Below are 10,590 nucleotides of genomic sequence, written 5' to 3'. Positions count from 1 at the left end.
GCCTGGACAAGCTCTCCAGGTGATTCTGATACATACTGAAGTGTCAGGGTTAAGAAAGCTGCTGGAGGACTGCCTGAGGTAACTCATAGGATCCTTCGGGGGATCAGTGAACCCAGGGGAATACAAGCCACTGGGGGCCATCACGTGGGCCTCACATGTGCGCCCCTAAGAAATGAGGCCAACACACTGATTTTGTTTTATTCCCAGATCGGACTGTATCGCGGAGCCTGCTGGGACGCCGGGTCGGCTTGGGAGAGGAGAAAATAGCAGAGCCTGGCCTGAGAGCTCTTCAATGATTCTCTTTATAGATGCAGTCTACCTAAGCCCTCTCTACTGTAAACATGGGCTTGGAAATTGAGGTGGACAGCCTGCTGCTGCTCAGCGGGGAGAGGAGGCTCAGGTGAACCAAAGGCTGGGTCATAACAGAGCGTCTGGCCATGGCAGCCTGCCTAGCTTCCAGCAGCCTGAGAGGGGGAGAGGGCGGGAGTAGGGAGGCACCCTCTCCCCAGCTTCGGCACCCAGGCACAGCGCCCCCCCCCCCCAGCTCCCTTAACACAGCTCAGATAGAGGCTGCTCCCTGTGGAGCTGTCTGCCTCTCCGATGTGCACCCCGCCCCCACCTTCCACGGCTACCTTCCAGCTAATACGCAGTCTTTAAGGAGCTGGGGAAGGCAGCCCTCCTGGAGGGCTGCACGTGTTCTTCTGGTGACTGGAAGAACCGCAGCGGGGGACGTGGGGAGGAGGCAGGGATGCACAGGCTGCTTAGTATGTACCCGGAAGATGGAAGATCCAGCCAGGTCTTGCTGCAAGAGAGGCACATTCATGCTTCACAGAACAACGAGGTACTGCCAGGTGGTCCCTTTGAGGGTGGGCTTTACTCTGCTATTTCCGGAAGCCAGCTCAGCTCCCCATCCCAAGAAGAACCATGTGGTTCCCATGGAACAAACCAAGGATAAATAAACCAGCACAAAAGACCAATTCCCAAACTCGACCTCCAACTTAGGAAGTGGCAGGGCAGTTCTCTCGACAGGAGCTGTATGTTCCCTGCTGGATGTGGTTTGGGTGGGCGTGGGGGAGCTAATGCCCCCCCCAACTCTAAAATGTCTCACCGTGGGCTCCGCCCTTGTGCCTGAAATCTTCTCCATTAGCCGTGCCTCTTTGCATTAGGGGATGTGTTCTCAATGGGAGTCCCATCAGCCTCGAGGGGGCAAAAATTGGGTCCTCGGGCTGGAGGGCTCTTAGACATGACAGTGGTGTGTGGCTCTCTGAAAAGCAAGAGTCCAGAAACAGACACTCTGGGGTGTTCACATTTCCCGGGGAGAAAGAGATTAGGAAAGAAATATCCGGCAAGGCTCCTTCGTGGAGCAATAATGCACAAAAATGTTTTGAGACACACTGGTTCAGGGGAAAGGTAAAAGGACCTCCAGCTCCAGGGCCACATCTGGTTCTTGGCTTGCTCATTTGCAGCTTGGCCTGCTGTTTCTCTGGCTATTGCCCTAGGAAGCCAGAAAATAACGTTTCTCTAAGCAGACTGCCGGAGCTGAGTCATTGGGAGAGAAGCAATAAAGTGAAGGATGAAGAGCAGTCAGAGATTTGTGAAGGGTGGCTGACTAATAACCTAATTGGAATTTCAGAGGCTGAAGCCTAAAGCCTAAATTAATTTCAAAAAGCAGCTTATCTTGCTCACACTCACCTCAGAGTTCTTAGAATTTATAGTGTCTCTTTCTGCCTCAAATCAGACAAGGGTGGAGTTCCCGTCGTGGCACAGTGGTTAACGAATACGACTAGGAACCATGAGGTTGCGAGTTCGATCCCTGGCCTCGCTCAGTGGGTTAACGATCCGGTGTTGCTGTGAGCTGTGGCGTAGGTTGCAGACGCGGCTCGGATCTGGCGTTGCTGTGGCTGTGGCGTAGGCTGGTGGCTACGGCTCCGATTAGACCCCTAGCCTGGGAATCTCCATATGCTGCGGGATCGGCCTAAGAAATGGCAAAAAGACAAAAAAAAAAAAAAAAAAAATCAGACAAGGGTGCTCTAAATCAGAGAAAGGGCCCAAGTGATCTTTGTTGTGGGCTGGTGATGCCAAATGACAGAAGGCCTTCGCGCCACTTGGTTCGGGCGTGGAGCTCCTCTCACCGAATGTTCTTGATTCCTGATGCTTTAACTGGAACCTGGCTTCCTGAGCAGGCCCTGGTGGAGGCAGTTCATTCCCTCACAACCTACCACCTTCCGAGGCAGGATGTGGGGTGGGTGTCCTTGCTCTGAAGCGCTGCTACCAGATCACTCCAGCTCCACCTCCAGGTCAAAATTTCTACTCCTTTGAAGTTCCATCGAGCTGGCAATACCAATGTTTTCATGCACTGTGGTCATCTACTAAAGTCCCTGTCACCCAGTGGATACACAGGTACCTGCATCTCCCTCTTCTTCATCCCAAGTCCTGTTATCTTTCTGGACCTCCACTCAGCACTTCAAAAATTCAGTCTATGGAGTTCCTGTTGTGGCTCAGAGGAAATGAGTCCAACTAGGAACCATGAGGTTGTGGGTTCGATCCCTGGCCTCGCTCAGTGGGTTAGGGATCCGGCGTTGCCATGAGCTGTGGTGTGGGTCGCAGATGAGGCTCGGATCTGGCATTGTTGTGGCTGTGGTGTAGGCTGGCAGCAACAGATCTGATTCGACCCCTAGCCTGGGAACCTCCATAGGCCGTGGGTGTGGTCCTAGAAAAGACAAAAAGGCAAAAAAAAAAAAAAAAAAAAAAATTCAGCCTATCTTCTCCCTACAGCAAAGTGATATTTTTAAAACTTAAATTGAATTATGTCCCCCATTTGCTTCAACCCTCCAATGGCTTCCCATTGCTCTTAGGATAAAGTCCGTATTTCTCACTGTGGACAGGTGTCAAGGCCCTGTATGATCCAGCTCCCACCGACTTCTGTCCTGCGTCTCTGGTTTTCTCACTCTGCTCTGACCTAAACTCACCGAGCTCATTCCCTTATATTTGCTTTTCCCTCTGTCCGGCAAGTTTTTCTCCACAGTTTTTATGTGGATAACTACTTCTCATCTGTCCGCTTCACAGCTGAAATGTCACTTCAGAGAGGTATTCTGTGGCCACCCAAATATAAAATAACCCCCTACCTCCACCCCCACCCACTTACTCTCTTCCGTATTATTTACTTTATTTTTTCATAGCATATTTCTTGTTCTTTTATTATTATTATTATTATTATTATTATTGGCCACACTTGCATCATGGCGAAGTTCCCAGGCCAGGGATCAAACCTGTACCACAGCAGTAACAGCACTGGATCCTTAGCCCACTGAGCTATCAGGGATCTCCAACATATATTTTGTTTGTTTGTTTGTTTGTTTGCTTTTTAGGGACGCACCTGCAGCATATGGAGGTTCCCAGTCTAGGGGTCGAATCAGAGCTATAGTCACCGGCCCACACCAGAGCCACAGCCACGCCAGATCCGAGCCGCATCTGCGACCTATGCCCACAGAAGAGTTTCTACCACTTCTTACCAACAAAACTCCAGGTAGATGAGATCTGTTGAGTCTACCTCTCAAATAACTTTCAAATTCATTCACTTCTTCCCACATCTATAGCCCCTGCCCTCTTTCAAGTCACTGTCCTTTTATAGTTAGAAGGCCATGGCTGTCTTCTAGCTGATCTTCTTAGTTCTAGATTTTTCTTCATTCCCATTGGAATAAAATATCATGATTACTTTCTCCCCTCTGCCCTCATACATCTTTCTATGCCCAGAATACTTTTCCTTTCACATCAATCCCTGCATCCTGGCGAATTCTTCCTTTCCGTGGAGGTCTCAGCTTAACTGACTCCTCGGTAAGAACTTATTTGAATCATCCAGAAAAAAAAAAAAAAAAGAAAAAGAAAAGAACTTATTTGACTCTCCAAACTTAAGATCCTGTGCAGTTTTCAGAGCCCCCTGTATGTCATGTTTCATAGCATTTACACACCTTGTGTTAGCTATCTCCAGCTGTGTAACAAATTATCCTAAAACTTAGAGGCTTGAAAACAATATGCATTTATTATTTCACAGTTTCTGTGGCTCTGGAGCGGGTTAGTGGGGTGATACTGACCTAGGGTCTCATATAAGGTAGTAAACAATATGTCGACTGTCTGGAGTCATCTGAAAGCTTGACTAGAACTGGAAGATCTACTTAGAAGAGGGCTTGCTCTCATGGCTTTTGGCAGGAGGCCCCATTTACAAAGACCTTTCTGAGGGTCATCCCTATAGGGCAGTGGTCCTCCTAGAACAAGGGAGCCAAGAAAGGGATAAAAAGGGAAACTGCAGTGCCTCTGTGATCAAGTCTTAGAAATCACACATCATTACTTCTGCTACTTTCTCTTTGTTAGAAGTGAGTCATGACGTCCAACCTACGCTCAAGAGGAGGGGAATTAAGTTCCGCCTCTTGAAAAGAAGAGCATAAAATAATTTGTGGACATATTTTACACTTGATCTTAGCCAAAAGGCCGAGAAGTGATGTGGACATATTTTAAAACCACCTTATGCCTCTTCGTAATTTCATATGTGCTCGTCTGTCTTCACCAGGCTGTAAGCGCCACTGGTGCAGGTGCCATGGCTGTCTGCCTCACTCCTGTGTCTCCGACCTCTAGCGCAGTGCTCAGAGCATAATGGAAGTGTTTGCTGAGTAAAGGAAATAATTAATTAACCGAGAGCTCTTATTAGAACGGGGGAGGAGATACTATACAACAATGCTTTATGAATCATTAACCTCTTAGATCAAATTAGTGTATCGGATTAGCTTTGGAGAAAGTGAGGTCCAACGGGTATAGAGTTATAGGACAAGAATAAAAACCTTGGTGGAGGCACTGCTAGGCTAGCTCTGCATCTGATGCTGGGAATTTGTTTTCTGAAGATGCTGAATCTTGGAAATAGTCCCTAAAGAGCCACCAGGGAGCATGGGGCTCATTTTTGCTCACTTTCTGTTAGAGAGAAAAATGGTAGAATCGAGATGTTGGCCTTCATTCTAGGACCTGACAAATTCTTCTGGAACTGACCATATTTGGATTCATTAGGTCACAATGAGATGGAATAGTCAGGGCATTAAGAGACTAAATGAAGTCTCTTAAACAGTCTCATTAACAGTCTGTTAAAGAGTACTGCTTAAAAAAAAAAAAAAAAGAAAAAGAATCTGACTAGGAACCATGAGGTGGTGGGTTCGATCCCTGGCCTTGCTCAGTGGGTTAAGGATCCGGTGTTGCCGTGAGCTGTGGTATAGGTCGCAGACGTGGCTCAGATCCTGCGTTGCTGTGGCTGTGGCATAGGCTGGTGGCTACAGCTCCGATTAGACCCCTAGCCTGGGAACCTCCATATGCCATGGGAAGCGGCCCTAGAAAAGGCAAAAAGACCAAAAAAAAAAAAAGAAAGAAAAAAGAGTACTGCTTTTACTCCTCTGTTTGAAGTGGGGAATCACCAGGAAATCTAACTGTGGCAGCTAGTGCTGATGTTTTGCTGGTAGTGATGGCAGTGATTTCCTCACCAAGACAGGTCCAGGGTATGGTTTTGGATGACATTTTTGACTTCTTTGTGTCAAGCTTTGCTCTCCATCCCTCCCAATTACTCTGTAAACTGCCTTAATGAGCCCATGTTCTGCTTTGATCAACTAGGGTCAATTTCTGTTTCTTGCAACTCAGAACCTGACTAATGGAGAAAAGTCAATGACTTGCCCAAAGAAACCCAGTTAGCAAATGGTGAAAGTTTGCCTCAAACATAAATATGTCTTACTCCAGGGCCTAGAGTACTCACCCTTCTCTCCCTTCCTTCCTGAGCAAGGCTTTCTCTCCAGATAGCGAGTCACTACACCTTGACAGGCAAGCCCATAGCCCAACTGCCACCCTGATATCAACGCAGAAGACAACAGTCAGACAAAAATTATGGAGTTCCTAATCTACGAAAAACAAGTCTAGGGTCCTGGGTTGAGGGTGGAAGGTCACACAGAAATGAAAGGAGTATTATTCCTTCTTTTAGGAGAGCAAGTATACACTCATACTTTAAAAAAAAAATGTAGGCTAAAGCACTATTTCTAATAGCCAAGATATGGAACAACCTAAGTGTCCATCAACGGAGAATTGGATAAAGAAGATATGTTACGTATAAATAACGGAATATTACTCAGCCATAAAAAATGAAAAATGCCATTTGCAGCAATGATGGACCTAGAGATTATCATACTAAGTCTATTCAGACAGAGAAAGATAAATATCACATGAGATCACAAACATGTAGAATCTAATTTAAAATGATGCAAAAGAACTCATTCACAAAACAGAAACAGGCTCAAAGACTTCAAAACCAAACTTATGGTTACCAAAGGGGAAATGTTGGGAGGAGGGACAGATTAGGATGTTTGGATTGGCATGTACACGCTGTTATATACAAAATCAATTGGTAACAAGGATCTACTGTTTAGCTCGGGGAAATCCATTCAGTGCTCTGTGATAGCCTATATGGGGAAATAATGTGAAAAAGAATGGCTATATATGTATAGCTGATTCGCTTTGCTGTACCCCTAATACTACGCAACATCATAAGTTACCTATACTCCAATAAAATTTATTAAAAGAAACAAAAGGACTAAAATCAATGCCATTAAAGGGCTAGATATTGCTGCGGGGAGCAGAGTTCCTAGAAAGAAAACATGATATGCAGTTGGGGAAATCAGGAAAAGCACAAGAGGATGGCATTAATCCAAACTATGGGAAATTCTACAGGAAAAACTATTCATTTTCTTCAACAAATAAAATAGAAAGAATAAAAGATGAGAAAGAGGGGTGCCTAGAGATTAATAGATACTTAAGAGCCTTACCAAAGTTGTTCAATATCCCTAGTCATCAAGGAAATGCAAATAAAAGCCACAATGAGATATCACCACACACCTCTTTGCATGGCTACTATCAAGGAGACTAGAGATAACAAGTGTTGGCAAGGATGTGGAGGGAAGGAAACCCTAGTGCATTGTTGGTGGGAATGTAAAATTGGTTCAGCACTACGGAAAACAGTATGGACATTTCTCAAAAAATTGAAAATAAAACTACTACCACACAATTCAGCAAACCCACTTCTGGTTATATGGCCAAAGAAAATGAAATTACTATCTCAAAGGGATATCTGTGCCCCCATGTTCATTGCAGCATTATTCACAGTAGCCAAGACGTGGAAGTAACCTAAGTGTCCATTGTTGGATGACTGGATGAAGAAAATGTGATACACACACACACAGACACACAGACACACACACACACACAATGGGATATTATTGGGCTATAAAAGAAGGAAATCCTGAATTTTGTGACCACATGGATGGGCCTTGAGGGCATTATCCTAAGTGAAATAAATCAAACAGATAGACAAACACTGTATGATCTCATCTATATGTGGAAATCTAAAAAAAAAAAAAAAAAAAAAAAAAAAAGTCAAACTCATAGAAATAGTAGAAGGGTAGATGCCCGGGACTAATGGGTAGGGGGAAAAGGGGACATACTGGTCAAAGGGTACAAAATTCTAGTTAGAAAATAAATAAGTTCTGAGTATCTAATACACAGCATGGTGACTATAGTATACTGTATTACATCCTTGAAAGTTGCTCAGAGAGTAAATCTTAAACATTTTTATCACAAAAAAGAAATGGTAACTATGTGATGGGACGGATGTGTTAGATAACTTTATTGTGGTAACAATTTTGCAACATTTATGAGTATCAAGTCATCACATTGTACACCTTACACTTATGCAATGTTTCTCTTTTGTTCTTTTAGATTCCACATATAAGAGATCACATGGTATTTGTTTTTCTTTGTCTGGCTTGTTTCACTTAGCATAACCCCCTCAAGTTCTATTCATGTTGTCACAAATGGCAACATTTTATTCATTTTTGTGGCCGAATAATATATTTCATTGTATATATATACAATGAATATATATACATATATATATATATATATATATACAATGAATATATATATACACAATGAATATATATACATATATATTTTTTAGTCTGGCCATAAAATAAAACTTTATGCATTTTTTTTATTTTTAAATTTTTTTATGCCATATGGAAGCTCCCAGGCTAGGGGTCAAATAGGAGCTGTAGCTGCAGGCCTATGCCACAGCCATAGCAATGCTGGATCCAAGACACATCTGTGACCTATGCTGCCACTTTCAGCAATGCTGGATCATTAACCCACTGAATGAGGCCAGGGATCAAACCTGCATACTCATGGACACTATGTCGGATTCTTAACCCACTGAGCCACAATAGAAACTCCTAGCCATACAATGAAGCTTTATTTAGCCATAAAGAGAAATAATGTATAGATCTTATTTTTCCTAATTCAAAAAAACTATAAAAAAGCACAAATTAGGAGTTCCCATTGTGGCGCAGTGGAAACAAATCCGACTAGGAACCATGAGGTTGCAGGTTCGATCCCTGGCCTTGCTCAGTGGGTTAAGGATCCAGCATTGCCATGAGCTGTGGTGTAGGTCACAGATGCGGCTCGCATCTGGTGTTGCTGTGGCTGTGGCTGTGGCCAGCATCTACAGCTCCAGTTGGCCCTGTAGCCTGGATATCTCCATGTGCCAAGGGTGCGGCCCTAAAAAGACAAAAAAAATAAAAAATAAAAAGGCACAAATTAATAATAATATGTATACCAGATATTTAATGATTTTAAGGAATTTCTTACAGATATATGGTGAAATTATTATAGATAAAATGATAAAATGATGGGGATTTACTTCAAAATAATAGCAAGGGAGTAGAACTATAAAGGAAACAAGTTTGGCCATGAGTTGATAATGTCTTAATCTGGAAGATGGGTGAACTGGATTCATTGCACCATTCTTTCAACTTCTGTAAATATTTGAACTAGTACCTGAAAAGGTTACAAAAGGAGGAGGAGGAGGAGGTATTACATGGCCTAGAAGTTCAGAATGTGGAGTTCCCGTTGCGTTTCAGAGGAAACGAATCTGACTAGCATCCATGAAGATGCAGGTTTGATCCCTGGCCTTGCTCAGCGGGTTAAGGATCCAGCATTGCTGTGAGCTGTGGTGTAGGTTGCAGATGTGGCTCGCATCCCGTGTTGCTGTTGCTGTAGGTCAGCGGCTACAGCTCTAATTAGACCCCTAGCCTGGGAACTTCCATATGCCACAGGTGCGGCCCTAAAAAGACAAAAAAATAAAATAAAATAAAATAAAATAAAAAGAAGTTCATAATGTGAATCTGGAGCCACATGGCCTGACTTAACATTCTGTGTCTGCCTTTAAAGAAGCAAATAATCAAGATAGAAATGACCTTAGTTGATGGAGGTTCTACCGTATTATAATACCACCATATCAACATATGGCCTCTGAAGATGCTGCAGAAGAGAAGGGAAAAAAAACAGGAGGGATTCATGAGATGTTTTTATTTTTTTGTCTTTTTAGGGCCACACCCATGGCATATGGAGGTTCCCAGGTTGAATCGGAGCTGCACCCACCGGTCTATGCCACAGCAGCACCAAATCTGAGCCTTGCCTGCAACCTACACTGCAGCTAATGGAACGCTGGACCCTTAACCCACTGAGCAAAGCCAGGGATCAAACCCGCGTCCTCATGGATACTAGTCAGAATCATTACTGCTGAGCTATGACGGGAACTCCCCATGAGTTGTTTTTTTGTTTTGTTTTGTCTTTTTGCCATTTTCTTGGGCCAATCCCGCGGCATATGGAGGTTCCCAGGCTAGGGGTCAAATCGGAGCTGTAGCTGCCAGCCTATGCCAGAGCCACAGCAACTCGGGATCCGAGCCATGTCTGCAACCTACACCACAGCTCACAGCAACGCCAGACCCTTAACCCACTGAGCAAGGGCAGGGACCGAACCTGCAACCTCATGGTTCCTAGTCGGATTCGTTAACCACTGAGCCATGACGGGAACTCCACCCATAAGCTGTTTTAAAGAGCCAGGCCTAGTAATGGCTTACATCATTTCTGAGCATAATATGTTGATCAGAAGCCAGCCGTGTGGTCTTAGCCTAATGGTGAGGGAGGATGGGAAATGTGCTCAGAGAAAAGTGTGCTCAGGCATAGGAAGATGAAACTGATTCACGGAAACATGTTTGGTGCCACAAAAAGTTACTTAACTCCCTGGTGCTTTAGTCTCTTCCCCTCTAGAATGGGGATAATGACAGCATGTATATCACAGGCTTGTTGTTAAGTATTAAAAGTTAATACACGTAAATCTCTCAGAGCAAGGCCTAACCCACAGTAAGTGCTTAATTATATGTATATATGTATTCATCTAAAAATGGGCCTTTAGGAGTTCTCATTGTGGTGCAGCGGAAATAAATCCAACTAGAAACCATGAGGTTGAGGGTTCGATCTCTGGCCTCGCTCAGTGGGTTAAGGATCTGGCGTTGCCCTGAGCTGTGGTGTAGGCCACAGATGAAGCTCAGATCTGGTGTTGCTGTGGCTGTGGTGTAGGCCGGAGGCTACAGCTCCGATTGGACCCCTAGCCTGGAAACCTCCATCTGCCGCAGGTGCAGCCCTAAAAAGCAAAAAAATGCAAATAAATAAATAAAT

General features: G+C 44.3%; 1 pseudogene; it reads right to left on the bottom strand.

Moving 5' to 3' along the window:
* Positions 1 to 4,410: 4,410 nt before the first annotated feature.
* LOC146394738 (U2 spliceosomal RNA) lies at positions 4,411 to 4,497 on the bottom strand (annotated as a pseudogene).
* Between the last annotated feature and the right edge of the window lie 6,093 nt (positions 4,498 to 10,590).

This window comes from Sus scrofa, chromosome X (genome assembly GCF_054392235.1).
Source record: "Sus scrofa isolate SSC_HxYL_T2T_F1_AM1 chromosome X, Sscrofa_HxYL_maternal_Yorkshire_Landrace_v2.0, whole genome shotgun sequence".
In the NCBI taxonomy this organism is placed as follows: domain Eukaryota; kingdom Metazoa; phylum Chordata; class Mammalia; order Artiodactyla; family Suidae; genus Sus; species Sus scrofa.
This window is presented reverse-complemented; position numbering and strand designations above follow the sequence as displayed.